Source organism: Anser anser (assembly GCF_964211835.1).
Source record: "Anser anser genome assembly, chromosome: 2".
NCBI lineage: Eukaryota > Metazoa > Chordata > Aves > Anseriformes > Anatidae > Anser > Anser anser.
Window position 1 is genome coordinate 118,370,039 of NC_139721.1, and position 6,000 is coordinate 118,376,038.

Consider the following 6,000-nt stretch of genomic DNA (forward strand, 5'->3'; position numbering starts at 1 on the left):
CTTCCCTAAGAAGGCATCTAAATAAAGCTGTCACGCCATGAAAAGGCAGAACGTGCCAGTAACAACGGTGCCTTCCACCTGAGAAAACTCTTAGTGTTTTGGGCACCAGGTCCTGCTCCAGCATCCTCACTGTCTCTAGCTGCACCAAACCCAAGCTCTTCATCCTGGATCACTTTCAACCCCACCATCTCCCACCCTACCCAGCTCCCAGTTGCTCTACCAGGAAGCTCTGACTCTTCCGATTCAGGCTGCCTACAAACCCCAAAATCAGTTTCTACCTAGAAACTAAACTGATCATTCAACAAAGGAAAAGGTTCTAAACTTAAACGGGTAACGCCTTTTTAATGGAATGCCTTTTGACTTCCAGAAGTTCTTGCACAAATTCTAGACTAAAGATTTTTCAAAACATCAAATTTCCACAGACAGAAAAAAAAAACAAAAACGACTTGCTCTTTAATTGTTTTCAACAGAAATACTGTAAAGCTGAAGACATAAGGATAATATCTATTCAACAGAACTGGTAAAATGTCACCTTCTATTCTGATATTTTAATTATCGCATTAGCAAAACAAAAATACTGCAAATCAAAGTCCAACAATCAGCTGTTTACTTTATTTATTTATAGACATTTCTGAAGCGCTCATCACCATGGTAACCAGAAACCCTTTTTTTCCCCTCCTTGTTCAGAAGAAAAGTTGTAATTTTGAAACGTGATCCTCTGATGGCACAGAACTGATGCGCTATGCTGTGACCACTTAGGCAGGTGCTTAAAGTACACGACTAGACCTAAGTCAAAGCCAGAGCGATAGAGAAACGGAGATACAAAAAAGGAAAAAAGGAAAGGAATGAGAAGCCAGTTAAAAAAGATGGAAAGAGTAAAAGCCTCTCCTATGAAAATTCACAGTGTACTTAGTCCTACAGCAAGTCGTGACCTCCCTGGTGCTTTTTCCCGCAATAGCACGTGACTGGTTCACGGAGCACAGTTCAATTAATCAAGAGCGACCAACAGGTTCCCAATTTATGCCGAAGACACTGGTGAATACTCTCGAGCAAGGATTTCTAAGAGGAGAGCAGCTTACAAATGAGGCTGCGGAGGGTTGCCTCTCTTTTGAGAGCAGAGAAGTCAGGAGCCTCACTTTGCTGCTCACTTCTAATTCCTCAGCAATTAGCCATTATCAAATTCCCACAGAATTAATAGAGCTTTTCAAAAATGCCATCTGCTTACAAAATACCACAGAAATGAGTAAATTAGAATATCGCTATTCCATACACCATTATAAAACGAGTTACTAGATACGTCATGCTATTGCAGTTTCTCCATGATACTCCTGGTGTGCACAAGCACACAACTACTTTCCAGACCCTCAGAAATGATTGAAATTGTCTTTGTATTATTTGTCTGGTTGCTTCCCAGCACCCTATGAGAATATTAGAGATCATACAGACACACACAGAGTAGTATTTCAGATCCTTTGAAAGCTAATGAACTTCTAATGGGAATTATACAAAAAATAAAAGAGAGATTTTTAACCTATTGTCATTTTGTTATGTAAGAGAAATTATCATCAAGATTTCCCCAAGACACAGGTATTAGAAGAACTGCCTTCAGCTCTGCGTTTAGTTTGATCCTGTACTCTTCATAAACTGACACTGTCCAAAGCAGTTAAATAAGGAGTGTTTGGCTGCTCCTAACCAAACACATACATCTTTATGCAACACTGGTGGCTATTTTGTAGTCTCTTAAGCCGTTTTCTATATAGGGCAGAAGCCGCGTGTATGACAGGAGGGAAAGTGACAAGTCCCTCATCTGGGAAAGCACCAGCAGGCATTGTTATCAGAGCAGACCACTTCTTTTAAAGTGGACCGATGAAGCTATTTTTAAGAACAACTAATAACATCACAGAGGAGAATCTGAACTCGGCAAAGGTGAGCTGTGTGGCTCAGTACTCCTGGGAGGCAGCTAATGAAACTGAAGCTCGTCAGACACAGGCTGCATCCAGTAATTGGCTTTGAAAACTCACAGCTTAAATTCCGCCACGCTGAGTTCAATGCCCAGCTCGCAGCTAGCTCCAGAGCCGAGGGCTGCGTAGCATGACCAAGTGTGAGCAGCTGCCCTCCTCCTGCTGCACAGCCAGGCCCAGCCCGCGTGCTTGGAGGGCAGAGAAAGAAACCTGCTTTCTTCCAGCACCTTGCACCTACCAGTTCTCTGCCAGGACAGGAGAGGCAGCTGCAGGACAGTGTTGGAGCCGACGGTGCGCTGACACAGGAGGGAGCACGTCCTGCCACCAGCAGCGAAGGTCTGAAAGAAGAAGGAGAGTCCCATGTCACACGCTCACCTCGCAAAGCTAACCTTCGGTCACCACCCCATGCCAAGCATGAACTGTCCCTTAAGCACAACCGCTGGCTTCCCCGGGGAGGTGGCCAGCAAAACGGGGGAAGCATCACCCATTTCCACCAAAACCTTTCCTAGCCCACTCCTCCCCACGCTTTATGGACCCACCAACCCATTCCGCCCACCGCCCTGAACCACAATTCTGTGGTGATCCTGGGTGACAACCAAAGAAATTAGTGTCCCACGTGGGGGAAGGCAAAATTTTGCCTGCGCAGCCGAGAACCTGTGACTGGGTTTGAGCTCAGTGGTTTACTGCTCTCCTTTCCAGCACCTTCTTTTCATGATTCTTCCTGCCTCCCACTGCTTCCTAGAAAAAGCTGCTTCTTCGCGGCCCAGATAGGCTTTGGTTGGAAAAGCCATTTTAAACAGAGATCAGGTCTTCTGCTGAGAGAAGCCATCTATGGCTCTGTTTATATGAATAAAATGATCACAGAATCACAGAATTGTAGGGGTTGGAAGGGACCTCCAGAGATCATCAGGTCCAACCCCCCAAGAATTATAGCTTTACTAGTGGAGGATCTCTAACATATGTTTGAGAACACCTCTTGAAGACCTTGCTCGTTTAGCACAGGTCAGATATAAATCTGCTATAAACTCCGAGGAGCAGTAATTGAATTGGGGTTGCTGCCACAGGGAACTGTTTAAACCAACAGCACTTAAAAAAAGACTTTAAAGCAACAATTTTAAGACAGAGAACAATGGGGACGAGAACGCCCAATTTTCAGACGATTTCAGGGCACCTCACTAAGCTCATAGCGAGATGTGACTCAGGAGCTTGAAAACATAACGGGAAAGAAATGCCCGTGGAGCCGATCCATTTTGCACACTGCTTAATAGAGAGTGGGCTCTAGGTAACTGGTCCCAAAACGTTAACCAGGTACCTAGGGTCTGTGTCACGGCACAAACATTGGGGGCTGGACTCCAGCTTCGACGATAGTTAGTTAAAACAGCAGAACCACCATCTCGAAATGACAAACCACTCAAAACGTGCTTTTGCAGAACAGCAGACCGCGAGGCAGGCTTCCTAGATCTAGTTCCCGAATTTGGTACCCACCACGTTTTTGGAAAGGACACCGCGCAGTGAGCAGCCTGTCTCACCGCCGATGCCTTAGCACCCATCGGACGTGTCTGGGAGCTCTTCTGGTTCCCAGCCACGTCCAGGCTCGAGCTAACGAGCCCATCCATAGGGTCAAGCGCTTTAGGCTCTGAGGCTGCTGTGAAAGGGAGCCGTTACGCTTTTATTACCCAAGCCAACGCGTCCCCCCCGGATCAGCAACCGCCGTTAAGAAGTCAGCGTTTGTCAACAGTTACCCAACTACGGCGCTGGCGTGAAAGCACCGATATGTTCCCCGGGTTGTTCAGACCCCGGCGTTATTGCCACCACCGCCACACAAGAGCGCGTCTCTCCACGCTGTTTGGAGGCAGCAGCCATTACCTCCACGGCACACTGGGGCGCGAGGTTAACCACCGGGGAAAGGACGAAGCTCGGGCGCTGAGAAGCGGGCTGATGAGCGGGAGCTGAGAGCGTGCATGTGCTCCCAACGGCACCCGCACCACGAACTTTTCCCCCCGCGCACCCAGCACCCGGTAACGAACGAGGGGAAGGAGGCGGATCATCCAGCACCTGTACCCACCGGGGCCAACTTTAGAGGGGCTGGCGAGCTTGCGAACCCCAAGCCAGGCACCCGGGGCGGAGGGGGGGGTTCCCGACTACAGCTGCCCGGGGAAGGCAGCGAGCCCCGGGGCCGTGCCTGGAGCCGCCAGCGGCTCCCGAGCCCCTCACCCACCAGCCCCAGGTTTCTCCCTCCCGAGGCTCCACGTCCGACCCAGCCCTGCCCGGGGCTGCCCCCTCGTGCCGTGCCGTGCCCGCTCACCTGCCTTCGGCGGCTGCCTCCGGCCCAGCCCCGCCGTGCCGTGCCGCCCCGACCGCCCCCTCCGGCGGCGGCAGCGGGAGGCGGCGGCCCCTCGCCCGCCGCGCTGTGGAGCCCCGGGGTGGCGGCGGCGGCGGCGGCGCATGCCCGCGGCCCGAAAGGCGTTGTGGGGCTTGTAGTGCGCCGCTCCCTCACAGGGCAGGCCCCGTGCTGCTTCTCCGTCTGTCTTGTTTTTGTTTTGCCTTTTTTTTTTCTTCTTCTTCTTTTGCCAGCTTTCTGGGGTTGGTAATGGGGTTTGTGTGGTGCTGCGGGGCTGTCATGGGTGTTCCTTTCCACAGCCCGGAGCAGGTGCCCCTTCCTCTTCACTCCTCGTCTCTTCCTCACATCTCCAACTTCCACCTCGTTTCTCAGCATCCCTGCCGCTGCCTTCCCACGCTGTGTTCCTCAGGGCCCTTTTCCCTGCCCGCACGCCGGCCTCCTGCTTTCCTCTGCTCCGTGCTAAACCAGAGGGCAGCCCTCTTTATTAAGCATAGCCAGCTTCAAACCTCAGAAAAATCTGACCCGTAACAGCTGTCTTTACTACAGGAGGGTTCCTTTCCACCGCGGAAAGTGACAGTAGGTCCCACGGGGAGTTTTAGTGAGGTCAGGATTCGCCACTGCGATTTGGAGCTTGCCACAGCTTGAACAGCCGGCTGAGAGCACGCAGAGACCAGCACAAAAGCCAGACTCAGCCGAGCACACGTACATTTATGCATTCAGCATCTGTGCATGACCCTGCTCCTCTCAAAGCCAGCGGGACTTTTGTCTTTCCCTGCACCGAGGCTTTTTATTTGTCATGGGAGCTTTCCGTTTCCACACCCACACAGTCCTCTAAGTGGAAGAGAAGGGCAATTAATGGCTTGGTAGCATCTTTCACGTTAGCTAGCGTTTGTGTGCATAATTAAATACTCCCAGAGTGACGGGACTGCTAACCATGTTCAGGAAATAATGTAAAACTCAGCCGTTGAAATGTTTGCCCCTGAAAAGCGGAGAGTCATTTGGGGAAAATCAAATTTAATAGCTCAGCACTCCTTCTGCCGGTCTCTTTTCCTGTCTTGCAAATTTTTGTAGCTAACGATCCAAATAACTATCTCGTGTTATAGGAGATATACGTGAGAACGAAGGGTTTTCAGAAATGCTCATTGCTGCACTAAATATAACTTCATTAAAGTCTATACAAATTTTAACGTTGACCTCCCATGGCCTGATAAGGCAAGCATCAGGCTTTTGAGATTCGTTTTCCCAGATTTGTTCAGGAACTATTACGCTAATGAAATCTATTGCAAGAGATCCCATCTACTGACTTTCTCATTAGGTTTCTGAGTTATACTCCAGTCTTAAAGGGACTTCAGAATGTTAGATCTACATCCTTACAACTAAGCAACGGTGCAAAGGAATAATAATCATCATAATCATTTTCATTAACGTTTGCTGGAATAAAACCTAACTATTTATTTCAACAATGTTTACAGTTCTCTATTAATTTCCCCAAAGCATTGCGAGTAGAAGTCTCTTCTGGAAACTAAGATTTCACAAATACCTGTTTGCATATTCACAGAAATGTCATCTGCAGTGCTATTTTTCCTCCTTGTTATGAAGTATTTAATGAACCAGTCAAAAAGCCAGACATTACACCAATTTGAATTAAGTGGCCAGTCACGTACTACAGACAATGAATGGCCAAAGATACAGACATAA

The 6,000-nt window shown here is 48.9% G+C and overlaps 1 protein-coding gene across 7 annotated transcripts in view; it reads right to left on the reverse strand.

The window, feature by feature from the left end:
• Positions 1–4,810, reverse strand: part of POMGNT2 (protein O-linked mannose N-acetylglucosaminyltransferase 2 (beta 1,4-)) — a 28,091-nt gene extending 23,281 nt beyond the window's left edge. For 2 of the 7 annotated variants that reach the window (XM_083826122.1, XM_083826123.1), the window contains exons 1-2: positions 4,267–4,810; positions 2,200–2,299 (exon numbers count right to left, since the gene is read on the reverse strand). The gene's annotated coding sequence lies outside the window, so the exon portion shown is untranslated. Of the gene's footprint in view, positions 1–2,199; positions 2,300–2,663; positions 3,742–3,827 lie in introns of those variants that run through there. The other 5 variants (XM_083826114.1, XM_083826117.1, XM_083826119.1 and 2 more) reach the window with 5 other exon arrangements.
• Positions 4,811–6,000: the final 1,190 nt, after the last annotated feature.